We start from the raw sequence: 24,964 nt of genomic DNA on the forward strand, positions 1-24,964 counted from the left end.
GAAACAAATTAAAAACCTTGAAACTGTGTTTAAAAATTAGGAAAGGAAGAGAAATGATACAAAGATTAAGAAGAGAGAAAAACTGTGCAAAGAGATGCTGGAAGGATATCCTAACCAGTGTGTCAAGTGTTTGTCTTACTGTGCAATAAGAGGCTGTGCTTTATGTAAAAATCCTACATTTTTCCTCATTTTCTGTGGCACAGGCTTTTTCAGGAGAAATATTCAACAAACCCATCTATAACTTTTCTGATTGCTTTTTAAACATTTATGTTGCCAGCCTCTACATCTAATAAACCTGAGACTTTAAATGGACTGTGGCTTATTAAATCGTATCTTTTCTGTCAGTCTCATCAGTGGAGGGTACTAATAATGTTAACATTGAATGGGAACAAAACAGCATTTCATTGCCTTTTGTTCCTGAAAAGATCTGAACCCCAGTCCTTCTACCTTGTCGGGTGGTTATTTGTGATCTCCTGTCTCCAGTTATTTTTGTATGGCATTGTATGGCCATTAATTTTCACTCTTGTTTTTCCAATTCAACGGTCTTCCTGAAAAGCATGGGTTAAAGGCTTTATCCAGGGGTGCAAGCAATTAGCTGCCCATATGTTCATTGTTATAATTACTTGCCCAAGCTATTATAAAAGGATGGGTTGCCATCTGAATGTTAGGTTGAAGGGTACGGTTAGTGTAATGGAAACAAAACAATTGGGGAAAAAATTACAAATGCTATAAACTTAAGGAAATTATAACAGGTATATAATTTCATAAAAACATTAATATCTGATGGGCATTTAAAAACTTTAAGGAACACAATCAGGAGTAAGTTTACAGATGCTCATCAATTCAAAGTCTTCATATTAGTTATCAGATCACTATAAACAAACCTTTGTCTTCCTCACAGTCACAGGGAAATGAAAACTGGGCTAAGTTTTACAGCAAAAAGTGCTTATGGCAATTATACAAAAGAGGAATCCAATCAACGATGCCCGTTTATTTCCAGCTGGGATGTTTACATTTCCCAATTTCAGGATATCTTAATGTGGGATTAGGCACAGCATAACAAGGTACTGCAAAAATTCAGCTTGGTCCCAGGTCCAGATGGTGAGCAATCCTGCCATTTTGCCATGGTCCATCCTGGAGAGACAAACAAAGTCATCCCTTTGCTTCATATGATTTTTTTGCATAAAATTTTTAGCCAATATGGAGTGTCTTGTGAGGATTTGATACAAAGACATACATGACATCATGGTTTTGCTCAAACTATATTCATATTCCTTTTAGGTTCAGTAACAGTGTGTTGCTTTGTTCCTCCCCGGAGCATCATTGTCAAAGAGAACACCGCACATCCCTGGGGATTGTTCTGAGCAGGTGGGACGCGGCAGATATAGGGCATTTGGATCTACATTTCCTTGCGGACTTTTTACAAACTGTCAGGAAGGACAAAGTGACGAGGTCTCAACACAGTCTGAACAGAGCTGGATCAGGGGCTAATGCCTAAATAGGTAGGTAGAATATTTATGTATAAGCGACTGTAGGCAATAGCATCAAAGCAGCAGAATGCTTAAGGAAACTGAGGATGGAGGATAAATCCCCAGGCCTGGTCAGCAGAGAGTTCCGGGAGAGTGATTTCAGGGGAGTTCGTATGAGGTTTGAATAAGGAGAGGAAGGAGCCAGAGAAGAAAGATAAGGTCAAACCAAGAGAGAGCACGGAGGCGGTCCCTGAGGAAGAAAGCAGAAAGGTTAGAGAGCAGCACTGCCGTTCACTCTGCTTAGCAGGAAATGTTGTGCCCATGGGATAACCCAGACAGAGGTGCCGTAGGAAGGGTGGGATGCGGAGAAGGAAATGGCGTTGACATTTTTTGCCCTTTCTCCCCGAAGACATCGGTCAGCAAGAGCAGGTGAGCTGCATGCGGTGCGTGGGCTGGAGCCGAGCAAGGCGAGGTTGCTGTTAACACAGCTGTATGTGCCGGTAGGAAACAGGTTAGAGAAGGACGCAGAAGCAGCTATAGCAGGTTTTGTGGACTCAGAAATACCCAGTGACCAGATATTGTTCCCGAGCGTTCAGGAGCAGGCCTGGATTTTGTGCAAGTCTTGCAAAACCCAAGTGCAATGGGTGGGTTGCTGCTGTTGTTCCTGGAGTCTGGCGAGTTCTCCCCTCACAGGCGCAAGCCAGCTTGATCCTTCCTGCTTGATAATTTTCTCTCTTTGCCCAATAATCAGTTCACTGTTTCCATTGCTGCTTTCCCAGCCTTGGCGGCAAGCGGTGCAAATCAAGAGATCTGCACTAGGTCGATTTTGAATTAGCGAGTTTGACAAATGTTTTCATTTGAGAAGGCAAGTTGCCTCATTGTGCTTGGTTTAACACGAACACATCAGAGTGACAATGCCGGATTTAACTTTAGTTACCAACACTTTCAGCCTACATTGGTCTAAGTAATTGTCCTGTTTATACTCTGACAGGTTAAAATAATGTATTCTAGAATAAGAGCGCTTCTACGGAAGATGAAAAGCAGCCCAAGAGGGTTATCAGCTCTTACTAACTGTGACAAGCAGAGTGAACTAGATGTATGGATAAATTGCTGTTGCTCCAGAGGTTATTCCTATTAGCAGGAGACATATACGAACCCCTAACAAGGCATTAATACAGTACAGCTACTAAAAAAGCTCATCTGTCCTACCAATGCTCAGGACTAATGGCACATTCCAGCGTTTTCTTGATGCTGCACTGACAGGTGGTGATAGACCTTTAAATAAAACAAAAGCTCTACTAGACTGTTGGGAAAAGTCAGGCAACTGTGAGGATTTACAAGCTAATCTTTAAGAAAATAAATAAATAAACATATTTATCTGAGACCCGAACACTGTTAGGAATGGTGCTTCTGCATTCCTTTTTACACAGAATAAAATAAAGTTGTGCAGATGGGATCTCGGCAAAGTTGGTAATTTCTGATAAAATTTTCTGTCCACAGAAAAGGGATTTGTTTGTTTGTGGTTTTTTTTTTCCTTCAGTAAATGTTCTTGGGATCAAAATAAAATGATTGTTTAAACATGAAGCGCTCAGTTTCCTTTCCATCTGGAAAAGGGTACTGGAAATACTGACAAATGGACCTCAATGGCTGAACACTTTCAATGTTTTTAAATAACAGAATTGAGCTCCTGCCGTGGGCTCGGTGCGAGTGGGCTGCCATGGGCTTCGGGAGCGTGTTCCTCTTCATGCGGTTCAGTGGGTTACTTAACTCGTGCCAATGCAGTTTGCAGGGAAATATTTAGGAGCTGGCTCACACATAGGCTGGTTCATCTATAAAAGAAAGAGTAGAAATTTCTTTAGCAGCAGAAACATGCTTCTCTGGAGTCACACAGAGGAATTGTAATTGCTCGTGCAGAAAAGATGGGAAATTTTTGCGTTATTTTCCAGGAGAAGCTATGTAGAACTTTGTTTACCTTACTTAGGCTCCTGCTTGTTACCCGACATCATAGGAATCATTTCCAGAGGCGCTCAGTGGGAGCAAGCAAACAAGGGACGGGAGTGTGCATTTTCCACACCAGATGTAATGATCGAAGTTAAATATTGATGGGCTAATTTCAAATGGGAGTTGCGTGTGATAATAAGAGGGCTAAAGCTGAAGGAAAGATTGCTGCAGGCTGCTCGGTTCTTCCAGAGGGAACTGGGTTTTGAGGATTGAGAAGCCCTGCGAAGGAGGAGAGGGCAGTGCTGTACTAACGGCAGACACAGAAGCTGGGAACTTTACGGAGGCTCGTGATGGGCACACAGTAATTGGAGGTTTGAGAAGGAAAAGATAAAGAGGAGATGATGGAAATATGACAACAACTACAGCTGCCTAAGCAAAAGGGAAAATCATCCTAAATTGTGGAAAAATACTGAATAGCCATACGAGTAGAGAGTGTGGGACTGCTGCTTTTGGGAGCAGTGCTGTAGTTTTTAGCCAATTGTCTAACCAGTCCCTTAATGTGACAAAAAATCTCCACGTCAGCTCATACACTCACCTCCCAGAAGAGAAAATCTAGTTAGTTTGATTATTGCTTGAGTGCTACTTTGCAGTAATTAGAATACAAAGCTCTTCTGTTGTAAATTGGCTGCCTTTCTGATACTCTTTACAGCAACGGAACCTTATACATGTAATTGTATGATTATTTTGACATCTTTGTAAATGGCCTTGCTGTAGGTGGAGTACCGGGGAGACAGAGGGTTTGGACAGCAGCGGAGCTGATGCACCTGTTTCCCGGTGCATGAGGTAATCCTAAACTGCAGAAAAACTAAAATGGTAAATGGTGAAAATAACATCAGCAGCTATTACAATTTTGTTTTCTTCCTGTGTTCCTTCTTTTAATCTTGAAATAAAAATGTAGAAGAGAGTAAAAGCTTTGCTCTGGGGAGGAAGGCTCCCAGCTGGCCGGGGCTGCTCGGCAGCTTTGCCTCACGGGAAGCTGAGCAGCTCCCAGCCCAGCCCAGCTCTGGGGAAAAAACACCCGGAAAGCCGAGAGTTGCAGGGGTTTGAACACACGTTCCCCAAACACGAGGCCTTTCCATCGGCAGCCATGGGCTGTCTGCTGGATCGGGCCCTGGTGGTGAAGAGGGGAACCTTCCCCTTCAAATTAGAGCCTCGCTGCTAAAGAGGTCAACCCGCAAAGACCAGGGGAGTAAAGAGGAACGCCACGCCAATACTTGCGCACACAATGAAAGGGAAGCTGTCAGAAATGGGGTGTGTTTACCAAGGCTTACCAATGACACATTCTTTTTTTTTTCTGCATTTTTAATATGTGGCTTGAGTTGTAGCATTTTACAATGCAAGGCTTAGGCTTGTTTGTTACATACTGCCAAGATGGGCCTATTTAAGTATGTTTTCTGGCAAACACAAAAAACTCGGGTCAGGTATCAGGATCAGTGTTGATTTTAAATGGCTGTCATGGGGAACCTGGTATTTAAAATGGGGAAGGAGTGTGAATAGGTCAGCTGCACCCTGCGTCCTTCTTGGAAGCTGCTCGTTGTTAGCCTGGTGTTTATTCATGAGGAGACTAGCATTTCTAGGAGGCACAGGATATAAATATTTAGCACTGCCAGTGGAGAAGGAAAATATTGTTGGAACAATGTCTTCATTTGTCAGAGGAAAAATAGGGACTAATTTTTTTGAGAGAGATCACAATTAACTGCTCCCTATGAACTGTTTCTCTAAAGATTTCGGGCAGACGGATGCTCTTGCAGCAAGAGGAGTGAATGCCAATTGAGAGGAACACGGATCCATTTATAAAGCCAGAGAAATCATTCTGTCAGGCAGGATATAGGTACACAAATTAAGCAGGTATCAAAATTATATTGTCTCTTCAACAGCAGCTGCCTCTCAAGAATAGACTACGGACAGGAATAGCTAAAGATCTCAGCAGGCTGTAATTTAACTCTGACAGCACATGACTACAATAGTAGTCACCTGCTGATAATAATGACAGGCAGTTTTGCCCCACCGCCCTCAAAATTCCCCTCCCTCCTGCCACTGGAAAATTTCATCCTGCAATTCCCGCGCACAGAAACCGCCCCCGGAATCCCTGAACCATCTCCACGGTGGCACGGGAGCGGCTGTGGGGTTCTGCCACACGGAAGGGGCTTCTGGGCCCACAAAGAATTACCTTATTTCAAAGTAAACACTAAGATGGGCTCTTCCATGTGAAGTTTTAAATTGCCAAAAGAAATTCTGTCGTGTGGATGCCGGAGCCCTCAGTAGCTACTGTGTCCTGGGGACTAAATCTGGGTGCGTTCACTGTCTGCGTGGGACCCGGCAGTCCGCGGCGGCAGCTCTGCAAGCCACGGTCTCATGCCATGAAGAACATATGGCATAAGTATGTAAGATGGATGAACCAGGCAGGGGAAGGGAGGCAGTGATGAGCACAGGGTCACGCTTGCTCTGGAGCAAATGCGGGAGAAGGTGCTGTTTGGTCCTCAGCCTGGTGCCTTGCTCGCTGTGTCACACAGACTTCACCCAGGGGTGGCACAGTGCGGCCCCGGGCTACTGAGTCTCCTGCTTTGCTCTGCAAGATTTATGCCGCCCTCTATAATCGAAGAGGTTGTGTTATTTCCAAAGGAAATGGAATTGGACTTGAAGGCATAATTAATGGAAAATTACCCCTCAAAATATTTTTTAAGTCAAAAGCTTGATGTTGAGTATCAAAAATTGTGATTTCTTTCAAAATGCTCAGTTTCACACTGGAAGATGAAAAGTATGTGCTCAAAAAAACGTTCAGTATTTAGTATTCTTAGCCATGGATTTTGGCTTTTGACACTTGGAAGTAAAGTTGAAAGTTGCTGACGAAAATTTCAGTTATTGCCTTCTAACTTTTGACAGCATTTTCCACAGACCCTGCTATGCCCAAACTATTTTCTGCGTGGCCCATTCTTTGAAATTCAGTCACTTTTGCTTTTTCCTCATAAACATGTATGAGTCTATGCCTGGCCTTTGGTAAAATAAGAATAAGACCTATTCCCAGTTTAAATCTTCCTAACATCCAAATTTCTTTCTAAGCCTCTACTGCTGCTGAATTTAATCTACTGTGAATTATCAGAGTTCAGCCCCTAGTATAAAGTATGTCTGACCTCTGGCTGTGCAGTTTTCTTTATTATCATTTTTGTGTGTTTGTTCATGGACATGTTATTGTCCAAAAATTCTTGATGACTGGATCAGGATCTCTCACCTTGTAAGCAATGTTTGCTGGCAATTGAGAAGTCTGAATAGCTTGTTACTTTGACATTAAAAGAAATAAAATAAGTTTCATTTTAATCCTTGTTATTTTCCTCGTTATGAATTGTTCATCTTCCTGGAAAATACTGGAGCTGTAAGCAGTTTTGGAAATGGGTTGAAAGTTTGTGTTCTGGCGTTGTCCTTTCTCTAACCTCTGCTGAACTGCTGTTTGGTAACTTTTAACAAGTACAGCAAATGACAAATGATATCCCTCGAGGTTTATTCATTCCTATTCTCATATACCACCACTTAACTTGATTGATTTCAGCACAGTCTCCAGCTCCTGGAAATGCTCCCCAACCCATTCCTCGAGGGAAATAAAAAACCTGTGGGATTTTTTTAGGGCCACAGTGGACAAGATGGGCCCTATTGCCAGGGCTTCAGGCACAGGTCAAGCGGGCAGTTGCCTAAGGCTGGGACCTGCCCTGGAAGTAAAATGCAAACCAGGTGGTGGCTGTGGCCATGCATCTTTATGCTCAGCCTGGTTTCTGTGCCTGTCCCCGCCTTGTCCCTTGTACCTGCTTGGTGAGTGCAGATGTCCCCTCTCGCAGCCCCTTTCGCAGATGCCTCCTTACTCCTTCCCCTCTGTAGCAGAACCATCCCTTGGAGGGTGATTTCTAGTGGTGCAGCTTTGGTAACACAGAGAATAGGGAATAATGGAGCAGGAACTGGATTTTCCATGGGAAGGTGTAGAGCGGGGCAGTTTTCCATCAAGACCAGACCTATCAGGCTCCCAGACCCACAGTGTCTCCTGTGTTCCTGCAGGAGACCTGCCCTTCTTGCCATTCCCCCGGGTCCTGAGAAGCAGCGCAGGTGCTGCTGCAGCTCTCGGCTGCCCCCAGAGAGCTGGAACTGTCTCTGATTAAGATGATGGTGGTAAAATTGCCCATGGGATGCAAAAAAAAAAAAAGGGTTGAGTTTGATAGCATCTCTTTTGTAGCTGTGGTGTCCTGGACTGCAATAGGAGAATGTTTTACGGACACTGCTTATGCGGGTTGTATGACTGTAGGACAGGAATGGTGCTTTTGAAGAGGGGTGAGCCTTGGACTCCCGTCTGTTTATGGACTGATGTACTGGTTTGAAAAAAACAGTTAAATCTTCAATGGGATACAATAAGCAAATGTGAGCTTTTTAACTTAGGGCTATATATATATTGCACAATACACCTTCTATGACTTCTCATTCTGCCACTCTTCGATCCCACTGTTTGTAGTATTTCTGCAGTCACCCTGAGCATTTTATAGGGAGGATGTGGAGGGAGCTGCTGGAGGGGTAATGTTTGCTTTGGAAGAAACATACATTTTCAAAATAAGTTTCCCTCCCAGATTTTAAGCCATCTAAATAATTATTTTCTTAGAGATGGATTTTTCCCCCCCGTAGCATTCCTGCTTAAATTTATTTTCTGTGAAAGAGAGAGAGACTTTTCAGGTCTAAGAATATTGCCTTGGAAATTGGTTCATTTGCAGTTAGGGCTAAAGAGATTATTTTGACTTTTCAATCCCTCATTCTGGGGGGGATTTCTCTCCTCCACAGAGATGGAGCACTGCACCTTATACACCATTTCATTTATGTCTACACAAGCTGCTATGGCCGATTGTGCCACTGCCATGAATCTGCTACCCACCTTTATAGGGAAGCCTTTAGCTTTTGGGACCCATCCAGCCTAACCTTTGAAGCTTGGATGTGAGGTGAAGACCAGAGCACGAGGTTAACCCCTGTCTCCAGGCAGCTTTCAGCCCGTACTCTCTGCAGTAGTCGCAATTTTCCTGGTGCACTGTGGATCTGAGTGCAGGGAATCTGCTGACAGCAATGCCACAACCAGCTCTCCGTCTCCCTGCCTTTCTGAACATAAATTCTTCTCTTTTGGCACTAAGAAGGAAAGAATTTAAAAAAGGAGATAGGAAACCTGAAAACAGATTCGTGGGAGGTGTCTCATCGGATGATAACCAAACTGTAGTGAGGTGTTTTTAATGCAAGCTTGGAAACACTTCGAAAATGCTTTATTAAGCATCACCCTGTTTTCTCTGAATGCAGGGATTAGTGTGGAGACTGGTGGTGAGAATTTGCCAAGAAGTGACTATCCTTCACCACGGCCCACCATGTAGTCCTGACAGGACCCCTGGATAACCCAAGGACTTGAGGGAAATGTAAGACACTTGGGATGTTCCAGAAGCTTTGGAAAGCTGTGCAAATGAGCAATGCCCTTCCATACCTTCCTAAGAGTATGTGATGTAATATATATATGTATATATTTTCTCATCATGTATAGAACTGTATTGAATTAATGTAAACTGTGACCATTATTCTGATACTCATTCTTTAAAAAATGTTCAGAAAGCATTTTTAAAAAATAATTTGTGGCTTAAAGAATTAACCTACCCAGTTAGTAGACTGAGTCTCAATTCAAACCAGAAAATAGAAAAAGTCAGCAAAGTTTATACTGGAAATACAATTCAGTTTTTTAACTATGAGTGTAATAATTGAAACGCCTTAAAGGAAGAAGTGGCAGATTTGCCACCAGTGGGGTGTTTAAATCAATGGAGGATGTCTCCTAAAGACTCACAAAGTGACATTTCAGTTGTTCTATATGAGAGCAAATCAGAAAAAAAAATTAAGTATCTCTTTTGTCCTTGATCTTCTATAAGGTCTGTAAACATCTGCTTCCTCGATCTGCAGAAATTTGCAGGATTCTGAAAATTTTTTGTAAAACAAAATATTGCAAAATATTATAGTTCTGTGATAAACCCAAAGATTTTGGAGTTTTGAAAGCATTTTCTTTAGCTCTCTGCATCTTCCCTATTTATGTGTATTTTCCCCTTACACGAAATTCTTTTTATAACTCAGTCTTTTATATTGTTCTTTTGTGCCCTTTCTACACTGTAATCATTTCTTCATCATAATTCTCTCGTTGCTATGTGATGTTCTACTACTTGTGTTTTTCTTTGATTTAGCTGTTAGTATTGTTTTAACTCTTCATTGTCTGTGCTTGCCAGTACTTTTCAGTAAGTATATAAAAAAGAGAATAGACTGCATTTTCTCAAATAACAAGAAGGGTTCATTGTTAAATACTGACTGAATTGCAATTGCACTTAGAGCTGCAAAGAACTGAGCTCACCTGCACAGTCTAACTTGGCTTAACTTAGTCAATTCTTCCTGAAATAGCCCATTTCCTCTCAGCCGACAGAAGCGCCCTGCTTCAGCAGATACTTGCGCCAGTTTAGACAAGGCTGTTGACAGCACACTAGCAGCGGGGCTTTGACTTTGCATCTCAGAATTCACTCTGTGAAATGCATTCCGTAAAATATGACGACATCTGAAACTTATTTCTTCGACAGGCCAATGAAGCGGTAGATTTTCAGCCACATGACTTGATCTGTGAGTTGCAGCTGGGCTAAACCCCTTATCCCTGTGAAAGTTTCTGAGACACTCAATTTGACTGAATTTTCTGACCATGGCGGAGTTTGTGGTGGGAAGCAGCCTTCCGAGCAGGCCCTGCCAAGGGTCTGCAGCCCTGGGGTACTCTCTGCAGGTACCCTGCAGTTCTTACCATGGCTGGGATTGCTATTGCCCTACAGCTGATCACAGGCTTTCTTCACGTCTCTTGCTGATCACACTGGTGGTTAGCAGCAATCCAACTATTACTGACTTAACAGCCACAATGTACATGCAGTAGCCCGCATGGATGTTGGCATATTCCTTCCCTATTTGTCTCCCTGGAACAGTCTCACTGGTTTCTACACCAGTTGGGAGCATCAAGCAGGGCAAGAAGGAATCACTGGCCCCTCTAGACTTTCCTCCTCCCTTGTTTGGAAGAGAATGCCACCATAGAGCCCCACAGTTTTATTCCTCTGCTAAACACTCTTGCCGATGACTTCCAACAGTGTGTTCAATTTGCAAAGGTGTCCTGGTTTGGGATGGATCAGAGCCAACTTTCTGTTCGGTGAGAGAGGCTCTTGCTCAGACCTGTTGCTGTGACTTGGGTGTTTACCCCATGGAGGGGTCACACCTGTGGGGAGGAGGGGACAGGGCAGGTGACACAAACTGAAGAATAGTCCCCTCTGCCATGCTCAGTATAAAAGCTGAGGGACCAAAGGTTCTGGGCTGCTTCTTCAATGACTGACATCTGAGGAAGACCCCTAGAAGTTCATCTACCTTTCATCCAGATCTGTGGGTTCCTGAATCAAGATCTGGAATACAGTTCCCATTCATTCCTGAGTTGAGTCTGGAACTTCCCCAGTGCCTGCTGGTGACATCTTCCTGGGAGCTTGATACGGTTTTGTATATATTGTATCGTTTTCATTATTTCCATTTTATTTCATTAAAGTAGTTTAGTTTTTTTCTGTACTCATAACTCTCTTTATCTCTTTTTCCTCTCTTTGGAGCGAGAGGTAGGGGAGAGCATTTGTTGTCTTGTCATCGGCCAACTTGGCCCAAACTACACCAAGAGGCCAAGCAGAAGCTCTGATGCAGAATCAAACCTGCTTGCCCTGCAGTCAGAGAAGCCTGCAAAGGACTATCATACAAAATGCGGGGGCTACTCAAGATACAGTTGAATTCCTGGAGGAGAAATCAAAAAACACATCAGATATTAGCCTATGCAGTTCTGAAAGCCTGCTCACCACATGCCTTTTTTTGGTAGATTTGCCAGCTCAGAAAACTCCCCTGAATTTCCAGTTGAAATTGTGGCAGACAAACTCGTGTCCTCGAGAGCAGCCCCCAAACCACTGCTGTATCAGCTTCACGCTAATTGCTTTACTGGTGCTCGCTTAGGCTAATGAATGCTAAATATTGCAGAGCGTTCCTGTTGCACTCAGAAGATTGGTTTGAAACCTGTGCTTTGGAAACCGAGTGCGGCACCCACCGGCCTTGCCTACAGGAGCAGAGCCCTGGCTGCGCTCAGGAGGTACCTGAGGCTTCCCATGCCCCACCGAGGCACAGGAGGCAGTAGTAGGAGAATTTTAGAAACCCTGAAACATAGCCTGGCAACTAGTGGCACTGCACTCCATTGGAAACACAGGTTAGAAAAGGTAGTGCTGAGGACATAAAAAAATAGAGCACTCAAGGCTGTCCCCCCAAAGGGCTCTGCACTGAGCAGCAGCTTTGTGACCTGTGAGCCCATAAGGAAACAAATGGTCTCTAATACCGAGAGCCATTTTATCAGCTAATTAGCAGCTGCTTATTTAACAGCTGTGTTCAGGGAAGGGTAGATCACACCCAGCTCACCTGTATCCAATATTTTATTGTGATAAACAGCCCCGTGCTCAGCTCCTGCTGGGTCAGGGGGGCTCTTTTCAGGGTACTAGCCATTTCACTTAGCTGCTTAAAAGGGACCCTACGCTATTCTAACAGCATGGGTCACCCCTATTCAAACAGCACCTCTTTGAGTTGCTAGTCCTTTTTTAACTTTCCCACCGCAGGGCTCCCTTTTTCTTGGAGCCTTTTTTCCTCATTTGCTTTTCCAGGGCTTGCTCTTTATACGTGGGAGGGCCGCCTGGCAGACGCTGGTTTGTAACTGGCTGGGGTCTCTGTCTCTTCAGCTGGTGAGTACTGCTGAGCTTCATTCTTACTATTACAGAGGGTTAATGTAAGCTTTGAGCAGTTCCTTTTGCTTGGGAAACAGGGTACCGTGTTACTTCTGCTAGCAGTAAGCACACTTCAATTTTCCTCTGTAATCCCATCATCTTCTTGTACCTCGCTTCTGCGTCCAGAGACGGCTTGCTCCTTACCGGAGTAGGTGACCTCGGACCTGTGCGTCTGCTTCTGATAATGTACCTTCGGTTTGCTTGCTTAGTGTGAATTATCTTAGAATAATTGGGCTGACAGTTGCTTGGTGGGGAAAGTGCCTGTTGCTGCAGGACTTCTTCTTTTGTAAACCCTGGCAGCATCAGAGCTGCAGCGCGCACCCTGGAGCAGACAAATGATTCGACTGTTACTGAATGTCTTCCCATAAGTAAAATGTATGAATGCTCTGTGCATGGCGTTGCTCTGGCCAGTTAAAGTAGCTGCAGAAGTGTGCCCTGCCTTTGTCCGTCTCTCCCTAGCTTCGCTCTTTCCATGCGTTCATTCACAGAGAGGATTCTGAACATGCTGGGTGTTAGGCTGGCAATTTGGGCCATGGATCCCAGAAAATTGCTTCTTGCTCAGCATACAAAAGTCACGTTAGCTCTGAGTATTTCTAAACAACCAAATCAATGTATGCATGAGCTTGTATGGAAATCATTTTGCATTTAATTGATGAGCAGGTTCTGGCAAGTCACACTTGGCTCTAATTGTTATTTCTTTTGTAAGTTAATTTTCATTGTTTAAAAAATGGTTTTAAATTTCAAGTTCCTGGAAATGTTTGTTTGCAGCAATTTCCTTCAAATACATATTGTCCCAGCTGCGTTTGTGTTTCTTTTGTTTGGTCACAGAATCTAAAAGTGAGGACTTGGCGGCTGCAGTACAGCAGGGCAGCGTGGAGGGATGGCTCAGGCTAACGGAGGGTCCCCCTGCATAGTCACAGCTAATGTACCAGAACGGGTCAAATTAGGCCTTCTCTGCTGTGTTTAAATACAACTTGCAATATTTCCCCATCGTTTTCAGGCATTATTAGCACTTGCTGTATAAAGTATTAAACAGGCACTCTCCGTTTATCCACATTAATGATTCAGTGCAAATTCCTGCCTTCCCATTAATATCCGCTAACCTCATTCAGTGATAAAACTTGATTTAGTCTCCAAATTACCTCAGCAGAAAATTTCTTGGAGCAGCACTGCCTAATAGTTCAGGGCTACGTGAGCTGTTATGATAGCCAAATAACAACAGTGGCAGCATCTTTTTTTGAGACTCAGTGGAAAAAAGAATCAATCCAGCGCATAAAGAGAGACACAAATAAATTGCTAAACAGTATAATCCAATGATACCGTACATCTCAGAAACGAGTGCCTCAAAAATCAATAAAAATTGAAATTGGAAAGGGAAGAACCATAGTTGTCCAGATGCAGGTATGCCGAAGGAGTTTCAGGTGAAGGTGCCAGCCAGCCGAGTGCCAGGCTCTGGGAATGGGAAGGGAGACTGGCTCTGGATAAGGGGTACCGTGCTGCCAGGGCATAGTACAGTAAGGAAAAAGTGAAGCTATCTGCACTAGTAGGGGGAATAAGAGAGGGAATAATGCTCCCTGGGATTTCAGGGGCTGCTGCACCATTCCTTTTGTGTCTCGACAGCTTTCTTCCATTTGGAGGCAGAGCAGACTGCCCAGAGCCTGGGCTCTTACCAGGGCTTTGCTTGAGTGGGAGGCTGAGCTACTGGTTTGGGGGCATCTATGGCTGCAAAAATCCATATTGCTGTGCCCAGGCTGTGTTTGTGGCGTTGTGGATCCCTAGCCTCCAGAGATACTGTGTTTTACGCCCCTTCGTTGTGCCTGCGCTGGGGTTTGTGTGGGGCGCTGCGGCTCGGTGTGTGCTCTAGATGAAGTGTGTTGTGCTGGGGGCCGCCGCTCTGTGGGTTTGTTGTGAAAGAGCCCAACTTTCCTGCCTTGCACCGTGCACTGACCCATCTCCCCCAGGACAGGTTTGAAGCTCGTATAATGTGGATTTTGTTGCTTTGTTTTTCTGCCTTCATTGTTCTTCCCTTGACTTTCTTCTGGGCTGGTGGGTGCAGGTTTTGGTGCTAAGACTGCTGAGTGGTGGGTGCTCAGGAACCCACCGGGCTTCTTTATTTTTTGTTCTGATTTTGCATTTTAAAAAAATGCCATTAAAATCCCTGTCTTCCTACACAGCGTGAGCAGACCCAAGCCACACTGCTTGCTAGCTCAGATCTGTTTTCTACCCTGCCTGCTGTCCTTATTGCTCCCTTTGGAGTCTGCTGGCAGCAGATCAAGCACGGCTTGTCCTTCTTGGTTTGCAGCAGCCTGCTGTCTCCAAAGGTTTGCGAGAACAGTAGGGCCATTGCCGCACTCTGGGAGCAGTTCCTCTATGTATCCTGTTAGAGCTGCATGCGTTTTAAAACAAACGTGGGGAAAAAAAAAAAGAAGAAAGAGAAAAAAGAAGAAAAGAAAAAGGCAGAAATAAGTAGAGAAAGAAAGGGAAGGTAGGCACCTGCCAGTTACCTGGCAAGGGAAGGAAGAACCAAATAATCTAGAGAGCGACTTGGACACCCTGAGCCCAGTGATGCTGTTGAATTGAGTCTGCTGTCTCCCAAATGGTATAATTTAAAATCATTTGCTGCAGTTTTAGGCAAGAATTATTAAATGAATATTAATCAGTCATTAAATTCTGTAAAACTGCTTCTTCATTCTGGGCTGAATGAGGCCATTTAGCTGTGGTGCATTCAGCATGTTAATGTCTCCGAGTTGTTTCTTCCCTGCCAGAGCCACGCGACACGCTCAGCCCCAGTAGCGATGGCAGCCATTTGGACCAGGAGGATGCTTTTGGGGCTGGCCGTTTGCATTCTTTTCAATTCCTACAAGCAAAGACTGACTGCAGTTTGATGAAATATCAGCCCGACCTCAACTCCAAGTCCCTCTCTACCTGCACTGAAGCCAGGACGTTTCTTTCCAGTTAGGAAAGATTAGGTTGAAATGCTTTCCTTCTTCCCTTTCCATATGTCCCAGGCCAGTGTTTATCTTGCCTTGCTCCTGGTACATTCAGCTCCCAATCTTGATTCCTGTGGCAGGAAAAAACCTTGCCCAGCTCCTGAGTGATGCAGAAGCTGAAATATTGAGGGGGAAACTTCAGATGTCTTAATGGTGGGTGTAGTTTTGCTGCCAAGGCACCAAAGATGTTGCTCATGAAGGAACAGATGTTGACGGTTGTTTGGAAATCAATCCCTTTAGAAGAAGAACATCTCTCTGGCTTGACCTGTGCCCTGTGTGTTTGTGCTGTGTAGCACCATGTCTGCTCTCTCCAGCTGTAGGAGGCACCAGGTCGCTTGTGGGGGGTGCTGGGTGGGGGGTGCTGGCTGTGGCCCAACGCTTACCCAGGTCCCCGTGGGGACAGGCCGCCCACCCAAAGCCCTCTGAACTCTCCCCCTGCAACTTCTGGTGCTTTCTTGGCCATAGAGAAATGTGAGAGGCCTGAGCTGTTTACAGGAGAGTATTGGCTAGTGCTAACTTAGAACCAAATTCATTATCTTTCCAGAGTTGCTGCAGTCCTCTACTTCTTCATTATGTGAATACTTCCTTCTCTTCCCATATGTAACAGCAAAGATGGGGGAGAAGGGAAAAAAAGAAAATAATAAAAACAAAATTCATCTCTGGATGAATTCTTCCAGCCCTCTTTTCCTCTCCAGGCTCGGTCAGTTGCGGATAAGCAGTAAATACTAGTTAAATTCCGGTGTGTATATAGTGAAATCCTGGAACAGGTGCCTGGCCCTGTGTTAGGACTATGTGCCAGCGAAATCATCACTGAAAATTGTAAGAAGGAAGAAACCCTTTTTCTTCTCCCCCCCCCCCTTTTATTTGTGAGGATGATTTGTGGCAGGGGATCTGTAAACAATATTTGTCAGAGGGTATTCAGAAAGCAGCTCTTTCCTGCTCACGCTTGAAAAGATTAGCCCACGTGAAGCAGGCTCCCATGGCTGTGGCTGCTCTGTGCTCGCAGACCCGGGGGCACGATACCCCGGGAGCCCGGCTGGCCGCGGGGCAGCCCACGCTGCCTACAACGGAGATCCTGTTTCTGTGCGCTTTGTCCCCTGTGTGACACATCTGTCATGTCCTTGCGCTTATCAAACCTGGCATGTCTGATAAGCGAGGTGGCTCGGTGTTTGCTGCTCCTATGGAGTACATGGAAAGGAATGCACGAAGGTCCCTGATGCTCCACTGGTGACTTTGATGCCACAGAAAATGCCTCTGGGTGTAAAACAAACTCCAGTGAGATGTGCGGATCTTGAAGAAGCTGTGGAAGAGCTTTCTGGACATGTAGGACAGTTAGCATTCGTGACATTGCCTAGGCTGTGGCTAAAAGCATTCCGTAGGCAAATTATTTTATTACAGGGCTCACCCAGAGCAATACAGATTGCTGACTAATTATCTCAGAAGATGGTGTCCTGGTGGTTTGGTTTTGTGTGTGGTGGTTCTTTTTCATCCACACACCCCCCCTCCCCCCCACCCCCGCCCCCCGATTTTTCACCGGAAAGATGACTTTCTGGCATCTGTCAAATATGTATGTGTGCATGTGAATTTTATCGAATGGTAGAGTGGTGAGTTTTCACTTAGCCTAATATTCCTGGAAAGAACGTTTTGCGTGGAGAACCATTACCCTTCTAATAGTTCTGCAGGTTATAAAAGGTAGAGGGCTTAAAATAGTTTATTTTAAACTGAAGAAGTCTATTTTATGTGTGTTTCACTGAGATTATTTTTTTTTTCCTTATCAACCCTTCTTTTTAATGATACATAGAGGGAATAAACCAGAAGGAAACCGCTAAGCCCATGCAGGAAAAAAAATTAACACGTTCTCTTGCTCTCAGGTCTGAAAAATAATGAATCATTAAACCTTGAAGTCACATTGACATTACCAAATGGGTTTGAAATCAGCTTGGGCCTGAGAAGCCATAGAAAACCTGCCAAGTGAGTAAAACAGATACTGATGGTGATGTAAGAAATTGGAAACATCTATTAAACAGACGCAGCTTTCCATTTCCTAAAAGTTATTGGTTGGGGTAGTGCAGCACTTCCCCCGGTGCGCATGTGCTGCGGGGGGACGGCCACAGGCAAAACCTAGTTAACTGAAAACATCACAATCAATAAAAAGCACTATGTTTTCCATTTACTCCTGGTTTTTCGGGGTTTATTTTGTTGCAGCAGCAGAAGGCATCAGTTCAATATCAATTCACCTTCTGGGTGGGGAGAAGGATACAGATAGTGGCTTTTAATGCGTGATGAAGCTTGTGACAAGACTAAGCTTACGAAAATTCTGACCAAGTGCTGTTTGGCACAACGTGGGGCACCGGCTAATCCTGTGTTCAGTAAACAGGCAAAGCAGAGATCTGTTTTGATATTGTGCTTTGTAGCCAGGAACAAGGAAGGGGTTCTTTTCCATTTAATCCTTTCTCTTGTCAAATTGCCGAATACCAGCGTTTCTTACTTAGTGGCCGAATTCGAGCTCGGCCTCTGGTACAAGGGTGTCTCACTCATCGGTGCGTTGAGCAGAGAGAGGAATATTGTATCCGTGGGGGTTTTTGTGTAGATGAGGCGGAGCCGTTACCTATCTCGAGTATCCCCATACACCGCTGTGGTTCATGGCTGGTGTTTGGTGCCATCGAGTGCTGTTGTGTGCGGTTCTCTGCATCCCTTCGGCTTCGGGATTGTCCTGCAGCCGGGGTCAAGAGAAGCTGGCCTCGGCGCCCGCTGAACAGGCGTCTGTGTGTAGCTGTTCCGCACTGTGGTGTGCTTTTAAGAAAAACAACACCAGAAATTCTGTCGTTTGGCCTTCGTTCGCTTGAGATTCTGTGTGTCACTTAGCCAGCAATGCAGAACTGAGCTGGGGCCGGGTCTGCTGGGGGACGTCTTCATTGACGTGCTTTCCATGCTCAGAGCCCTGGGATGGGGCTGCCTAGGTGCAAGCTCCTCCAGCGAGCACGTTAAACGTACTGCTCTGCTGGCTGCAGCTGCCACGGCCTGCTCAGGACAGCCGACAGCTCTTCGTGTGAGACAGTCTGTTTCTGACCTTCTCTTTTCGGAAGCTGATTGCCAGTTTAGTTGTCCTTTTCTGCCCATTTGAGATGGTAATGCGAGGAATGAGAACTGACAATGCATTTTAAGCGCAAGCCCTGACAGAAATTGGGTATCTACACATCTTTGTGGAACAGTTCCAGCTCGGAGCAGGAAGAGGAGCGCTGCCGTAATACTGACCTGGCTCTCGGGCTCTGTTTTTCAGTGGAAAATATACTGCACCAGAAAGTTAAGTCAGCAAAGCTTCTGGTGACCCAAATTCTAAAGGGAAAACCTGAGGCAAATGATTGCTGGGAAAAGAGGTTCATCAAAGGCAGAGAAATACAATATTCTCTGTCTCTTTCTCCGTAAGAAAACGTATGTAAAATATAATGGAGGAAACATTTTGCTGATCCTGATCCCTGGGCGGCGGAGCGTTAGCTGTCTGACTGCAGCTCGCTTACCCCTGTTGTGTGTGAAGAATATTCCCCTGAGTAAAGCAGTAAATGATCCCTTTTCAGGAGAGTGCTGGCTGGCCACATCTTGCTGGATTCTGGTCTCCAGGTACTAAGCTGTGTTAAAAGGTATTAGAAATACATGAAATACTCTCCTTCATGCTATTTTGCTCCGCTTAAGTAACTACAATGGCTGTTGCAGCGAGGCTATGCGATAATGAATGTACTGAGAAGTGGGAGGGGGTACATCTGTGTATTTTCTTTTTTTATGTTGGAATTTAAAATTAACTCCATTGCAAAATGGATTGACTAGGAAAACATATGAGCAATAACCTCGTAATTCACGAGCACAAGGTGTAATCTTATTTTAGAAAACATCTCTTGCTGAAAGGCCTTTGCTGAAGGCTGCTGAAACTTCTTTCCACCGATCTAGATGAGATTCCGCTGATTTTCTTCCCTGATCTCTGCTGGCTGCCATTCCAATAATCAATCATTGTTTTCCTTTCTTTGTCACTAAGGCAATATCAGGCATGATATTGTCCTGCTGGTTGGTTGCATCCTGTTTAAGTAGCTTAAGTACCATGTGTTGTACTTGTCCTAATTGTTTTGTGCTCGTCACTGAACTCGGCTGATGGCGTTTTTCCCATCTGGTCCAAGCTGTGACTTCAGATTTCTCTTCCCGTCCCTTTTGTTGTGCTAGAGAAAAGAAACAGGTGAATTACGGACTAAATTTGAAGACATCCAAATTCTTTTCATGAAAAAACCCCACACTTCTAAAAAGAAAATCAGGTGCTCTCCTTTAGGAGAGCAGATAGCATTTTGGCACCTCTTAAGGTATTTTCCTTTTTTGATGAAACGATGCTGTCTACAGATATGGAACATGTCTTATGGAAAACTGTTTTTCTTAAAAAAGCCACCCTGTTGTATTTGTGGAGTACTTAGGACTGACCACTGTGTTTTGCGAGGGCATTTTGTTATGCCTGCACTGGAAACACAGGAGGGTGAAGGACGGAAGCATTTAGCATGTTTTTCCTTAAAACTTTGCAAGATTTATCGATTTCATACAGAACTAGGCTTTGATCATTATCTTTCTAAAGCAATTGGATTTCCTTTATTCCATCTTGGGAATATGGTTTAAATTTACTTGTCTTTCTCGTATCATACTCTGTATGTCTTCTGGTGCATGCTTTCAAGTTTTAAAGTTTGATTTATTGTAATTTATTACCTAGAAGGTGTTCTTAAATTACTTCTTCAATAATACAATCTACTAAAAACTCTGAGGTTTTATCACATCACACCTGTATTTGACAGCAAATTGATCTGACAGTATTATTACATGTTTTTGACAGGCTTATTTGAAATCCTTAAATCCCAGTCCCCTCTTTGTTTCATTACTGTAACATCACTGGCGTAGCCTTGTGATCAATTATCCACTTAGGAAGACCCAAACGTCTGCCAGTTAAGTTTCCAGAGAGGTATTCACTTCAGCATCTGTTAAATATGTTCATTTTATCACCGTTTTTAAAAAGTTGCCTTGCCCTGTCCTTGCTGGAGAGTTGCACACCGACGCTCAGACGTGCTTTTGCTAGGAGTCACCTTCTGGGCCAGTCTGGTGGCGGTGGGAACCCTGTGAGTGGCACAGACGTCTCTCATCCTGACAGAATATTACGTTTCTTCATGGAAACTGCAAAAAGGGCGAGCCGCCCGGCACTGCTATGGCTTCTGGGGAAAGCGGCGCAGGTTTGCTTGCGTTTGGTTCTGACTAGGTTCAGTTTGGGGGATGGAGTTAGCCCTCCCACCAAACTGGGTGTTGCGGTTGGGCCCATGTCCCTGGAAGAAGGGGCTGACCTTTGTGCCAGCCAGACATCTCTGTCCCAGGACTGAGGGGTGCCTCCAGCTATCTGTAGGGCGCCCCGGCTGTGTTATTGGGATTGGAGCTTGAATTAAAACCTGTCAGCTCTGGGGTGCCTGTTTCAGTAAAGCACTTGAAGCACACGTGTGGCTTCAGGTACGAGCGCTGCCGTGTTGCTGTCGGTGCTTACACCGGGCTGGAGCACCTTGCGGAGTTGCTTCTCCACATGGATTACACAGGCAGGACTTCGTTGGCAAAGATGTGCTTGTTGTTATTAATAATTCATTTTCAGGGAATGAAAAATGCAAATTTTTCACAAACAGGTATCCTACAAAAGGGATAATAAGCTATTTTATCGCTGCTAGGTAGTCTCAGGGGCTATATATAACTGTTCTTACAGTTGAACTTATCTCCTGGTGTTTCTGCCTATGCCAATAATTTGCACAGATAGCGTGTGTAAAGGGTTATGCTCTTGTTTGTGATGCTCATGTTACTGGATCATTATTATACACTTTTATTGTAATAAGGAAAAATCTCTCAGCCGTAAAAGAAAAAAAATCTTGCAAAATGAGTTTGCCTTCCAGAGAAAAACATGCTGTTGGCAACATGCATAACACCTAGAGAGTTCGATAGTCACTGTGTATCTGTGATATTAGCATTCATGTTGCTTATGGCATTTGCATCAACAACAGGGAAAAACTAGCTTTTCTCAGAACAAAAGTTAAAGCTAAAGTTTTACTTGAAAACAACCAAGTTGGGTTCCTCTTGTTATGTTGCAGCATCCTTTGAGTTGCGATTGTTGAGCTCCATCTTAGCATTTTAGCTTCTGAAGCAGCATGCCGTGTTATGTTTTGAGCTATACGGCACAGATAAGTTGGGCAAATGGCCATGTGGATTAAGAAATGGAGGAGCAAAGAGGAGGAGTGCAACCAGTGTATTATGTAAAGAGGAGACGGTATAATTTAACGAACATGGATGCTTCTCCGCCTGTGCAATTTTAGCGTCAAGATCTAGCTCTTGGCTGTGAAATCTGATACGGATCAACTGAATCCAGAGTAATTTTGCTGTTTTAAATAAAATGAGGATTTGACCCAAGAGACACGGTCATAATTTTTCACCCGCCTCTCTAATGCGGAAGGTGAAACAGGTTTTTATTTCAGTTTGAAACCAAAAACCAGCTTTGCATCCTAAGGATGCTCCCATCAGATTTCATTCTCCAGCAGAGTCTGGCTTAAAGGTTAGTGCGAAGATAGTTGTGAGCACCATATGCCTGACAACTTGGCATAATGACATGTGACTTCAGCTTGTGTTTCTCTTTAGAAGATGACTAATGAATCTTAGTCTCATAGAAGACATCAAAATACAATTACGTTATGTTAGATCAGCTCTCACAACTGCTAAATTACAGAGTGGTAGGCATAATATAGTTCTCGAGATGTGTGTTTTGGTGTTCTTTGGTTGCTTTTTTTTTTTTTCCCCCTGCAGTGTATTGCAGTCAAACTCCTCCTGATGCAAATGTATGTGATTATTCACCATGTGGACAGAAATGTATGCGCTCCTGTATTTTACAAGGCAGATTTTGTCTTATGTTTTTACAGGTTTTTCTAGCTCTGTTAAAATCTCTAATGAAATTCCAATCCTGTAGTTGACTCATTAAGCTTTCCCTGAATCCATCACTGTAAAACTGATTATCAAGATGTTGTCTTTTGGTGTTATCAATCTTGAGTGACTTTTTTGGAGATTGATGCACGTTCGTTCTTATGACCGGCTCAGATGATATCTGCTATTTATCTTGATCTCCTTTTATTTAAAGTTTTAACTTAGAAGGTTCTACTGCCTTTCTTGATTGAATTTTAATGATGAGGTCTTGACTACAAGACAGACCTTCCACAGCTTTCAGACACATTTTACAAAATAGTGTCCTCGGGCTTTCCTTGCTGACACATTTCCAGATTGTCTTTTTCACGCAGTCCCGGAGGGGGTTTGCTGTGCCCCGGTAGACGGGCTGCAGAAGTACAGCCAGCTCAAAAGCAGACTGGGGATAGGGAATTACTCCGTGGTATAAGACAATTATTTGCCAGTTCCCCAGCAGGTGCTAATGGGCCTGCAAGGGGCAAGCTCAGATGTAAAGGCAAGTAAAAGAAGCAATACGTGGTTCTGTCAGCAGTAAAATCACAGACAGACCAACATGTCAGTGAAATGCCAGGTCAGTTGTGACCAACAAAGTCGTACTCGGGCTAACCACAGACAAAACCAAGCAAAGCAAACTGGGTAAGAAGAGAAATAAAGCGGGAAAAAAAAAGCCTCAGAAGGGTGGTGTCAGCATCGTAGTCCAGTGATGGGATAGTTCAGGGCACAGCTGAAGCCAGACCAGGTTGGGAGTATTTTTGAGGGTGGTCTTTGAAAACTCTTTGAAAGGCTGGAGAGTGAAGCTTTGAACGATTGTGGCAGATTTGTGGCATCAAGGGATGCAAGTGGCTGCCACTTAGTGCTTCCTTTACCATGTATATCTGACACATGTATATCTGGTACATCTTTCAAGTCCATTTATTTTTAGGACCTACACTTTTCTTATTTGAGAGGGCTGTTACACAGTCTCTGGGTTACAGGACATCAGGACAGCTTTTTCATTGGAATAACTAAAATTTTACTTTCTTTTTTTTTCCCCCTCTTCCTCAGCATCCTCTGGTACCTGGCAAGAAAACTGCCAGCAGGTGCCTAGGATGTTAACAGCACCTTGCGGATAGCTTTTGCCAAGGATGCTGCTGTGAAGCCCAGTCCTGGGGTAAAGCTCCCAGTCTCTTTAAGGGGAAACATACTGACACAGTCCTGGACTTCACGCTGGTTGTCTTCCATGAGACACAGCTATTCCGGCCAGTATGGGGCAAGGTAACCATTTGCCCTCGATAACGGTGGAGCTGTGTCTAGCATATAGGAATCTCAGGATGTGATACCTTTGTCTCCATCATTTAGTCTCTTGCTGGGGGTTTCTGTTCGTCCCCAGGGAGTCAGGCTGCTGTATCGAGAGCTTGGGAACCGCTCGCTGGGAGTTTGTGCTGCAGGACACCATGAGGGTTACATCTTCAAAAAGTGACCCTTCTGTATTTATTCAGGCGCGTGTCAGAGCTCTTCTAATAGGCAGAAAACGAGGTGTGTTTAGGTCAGTATGTGACAAGCACTTAAAGTATGCACCCGTACCCCGCCACACCAGATGGACGCAGATACGCACGCAGTCATTTGTAACACGCTTTCATGGTGCTGTATTCTGGGCTCACAGCTTCTGCCTGCTCCCAGCTGTACTTTAGTATCCAACAGGGATTGTAAATCAGCTGATGCATTGTAATGTAGAATAACAGATTTCTGGTGAAGAGTTTTCTTCTCTGTGCCTCCTCTGTGGAGTTATTTGCATCTTCCCACTGTGTCTGCATGTGCGCCAGTAGTTCTGGAGATTAACCTTAATCTCTGATTGAAAGCAAAGCAAAGTGACATTGGCTTGTAAAATGGATTCTGAGAGAGAGAGGTTTAATGATTTTTATTTTTTTGTCTTCAGTTGTCAAAGGTAAATTGCTACTACCAATGTTGTGGTTTGTGCTTGTTTTTTTTTTTTTCCTTCCCTCTTAAAAGCTTTACCAACGAAAACCGTGAAGTTTCAGAGAGCTTTTGGATCAAATTCATAGATGGTACATAGTTCCCAAGTGCACCCTTCCTGATAAGGAATCAGTTGTTTCTTTGAAAGTATTTTCTCAATAAACAGGTTCAATTGATTCTCTGTGGCTGCTGCCTGAGCCGAACATCTATTTCTTCTTGGGGATGAAGAAGAAGAAAACGTGTAATAGAGAGGTGTGTACTTTGTGACATCGGTTTGTTCAGAGATAGTAAGTGGCTTGGAAAGCCTCATATCTTGGCAGGTCACGCAAGTGTGTAGCTGTTCTCGGTGATTCATATAGTTCTTAAATATGTCTTTAGCTCTCAAAACAAGAACCATAATGTTTCGCCGGCTTTTTTTCTTTCAATTAGTATGTGGGTGGACATACAGCATCTGTGCCCTCTGCTATTCTCTGTCCTTGGGGACGACTCCATCAGACCTCTAGGACAAACTCCAATTGTGCTGTAATATTTAATTACAGAACATCAAAACCGTCCTCTGTATCACACAAACTGCCTGTCCTTGGCACCTCTCTGGAGCCTGCCCTGTTCTCAGGGATGGTCATCCCTGAAGGGCAGCTGGAGCACTAGGTCTCTGCTTCTGGTTTGCAGTGCTGTGAGAACAGGAGCTGGTGGGTGG

This window comes from Larus michahellis, chromosome 10 (assembly GCF_964199755.1).
Source record: "Larus michahellis chromosome 10, bLarMic1.1, whole genome shotgun sequence".
Lineage (NCBI taxonomy): Eukaryota > Metazoa > Chordata > Aves > Charadriiformes > Laridae > Larus > Larus michahellis.